A 1,985-nucleotide genomic window follows, 5' to 3' on the forward strand; every position below is an offset into this window, starting at 1 on the left:
GGTCAGTATCCCCGCCTGTCACGCGGGAGACCGGGGTTCGATTCCCCGCCGGGGAGGAGCTCACTTTTTAACGAACTGTCAACTCAACAACGCGCTGCGCTGCAACAAGACCGCCAAAACACGGGCCTGTCCGGGATTTGAACCCGGGACCTCTCGCACCCAAAGCGAGAATCATACCCCTAGACCAACGGGCCGATCGTGACAGTGGCGGCCAGCGGACGGCACAGACCAGTCACGTGTCCACATTTACCGGCCGCCCGGAACCGGCAAAAGTAGGCAGTGCCTCCAGAGAGAATCGAACTCTCGACCCCCAGTTTGTATTGTGTTTATTAAAACATATAAGTAGTTTCAAAAGTACAAAGGTTATAGGTATATGAAGATGTATAGAAACATGGTAGATAATTGCATACATGAGCAATACATAATAATAAAAGAGAGAAAACATTTAACGAAATGTTAATAAAAAGTGGGGGACTAATGCTGCCCACAAATAGCGATGGGGGGACAACGCTACCCCATGCTGAAGAAGCGCGGCGAGATTGCTCGCGCAGGAGAAGCTGCGGCGATACTCCGCGCCACCGAGGCGGGAGCAGCCGAGCTGGGAGTGAGGGGGGCGCTCACAGGCGATACCCCGCGCACTAGCATAGCGCGCTACTCCTTGCCACTGACGTGTGTGCAGGCCGAGCCCGACACAAGTGGGGGTAAGAAACATCGGACCTGCAACACAACGAAAGGGCATTAATGGAGAGCAAGTGACAGTTCGGCAAGAAGAAAAAATAAAAGATGAGTAAAGGAACAGGTTTACGAACTCAACTTAAAAATTTCTTCAATAAAAAGACGAGCTTGTGAAGCTCTCGTGTGCCCCCTCTGCCGCGCGGCTTGGAGCTGCTGTTGGTCTTGTCGGCTGCTTGGTTCTTCTTCTCAGCAAGAGAGGGCCTGGGGCGCGCAGGGCAGCCCCGTGAGGATGCAGCATGTCCGTCGGTATTGCAGAGGACACATTTGCGCTTCATCCTACACAAACAAGCAGAGGTTAGGTGGGGACCGGCACACAGACGACACCGCGGCTCGTTGACACACTGGTTGGACTTGTGTTCCCCCCACTGCTGGCAGCGAAAACACTGGGAGGGGCGCGCGGATTTCGGTGACGTCTGCTGTGTCGGCGTCTTCTGCTTGGGCACCGGCGGCTTGGCTCGGCGCGCTGGAGGCGGGGCGGGCGGGGGGGCCCGGCCTGCCGGCCGGCTGCCTGGCTGCTTGGCTCGGGGCGGCGGCAGGGGCTGCGTCTGGATCGACACATCATGTGACGTCACAGAAGCAGAGGGGGGTTTGACAGGCTTTTGAACAGTTTGAGTGGATTTGGACACCTGACGAGGGCGGTTCTTGAGGGCATTAGCAAAATAAATTGCAGATGAACAGTTCACAATACGCACCCGAAACATGTACCCTTCGACAAATAGTCCCCGGGACAGTACAGAACCAAGTGCATCCAAATCACATTTCATGTCCACAAGGATGTTCCGATGACGTGCCAAACGCTGACCGGAGGCCGCGAGGTTGATAAATTCACTGGGCACATACTCTTCCTTGACGCCTTCTTGAGCAAACCCCCTAATTGAAGCAAGGGCCGCGACCACATCCCCAGTGGGGACCATGTCGGGCACCAAGTCAACACAAACAGTACGAAAGGCAGTACTTCCCACAGTCGGCATGGACGCAAAAAGTTCGTACTCACTGGGGATGGGCAGATTTTTGCTTACGAGCCAAGCTTCGATGGTTTCATCCGGGTCCCAGCCCCAATGATTCAGCCAAAACACAGAGCTCTTCTTGTTTGTGGCAGTCCGGTTGAAAGGGAGGTCTCCGCTAGGCGCAGACATGGCACTGATTGCTGCAAGAGCGAAGTCCACGTCGGGTGTAACAAGCGCGAGGCAGTAGTCTTCACAACACGTATCCTCCAAAGACCTCCATGGCGAGAAAGACAGAAAAGATTC

General features: G+C 55.0%; 1 non-coding gene across 1 annotated transcript; it reads right to left on the bottom strand.

The window, feature by feature from the left end:
* Positions 1-122: 122 nt before the first annotated feature.
* Trnap-ugg (transfer RNA proline (anticodon UGG)) lies at positions 123-194 on the bottom strand. Its single transcript has one exon. It is a non-coding gene; the product is annotated as a tRNA-Pro (tRNA).
* Between the last annotated feature and the right edge of the window lie 1,791 nt (positions 195-1,985).

Source organism: Frankliniella occidentalis, unplaced genomic scaffold, assembly GCF_000697945.3.
Source record: "Frankliniella occidentalis isolate FOCC.00 unplaced genomic scaffold, Focc_3.1 Scaffold999, whole genome shotgun sequence".
Taxonomy (NCBI): Eukaryota; Metazoa; Arthropoda; class Insecta; order Thysanoptera; family Thripidae; genus Frankliniella; species Frankliniella occidentalis.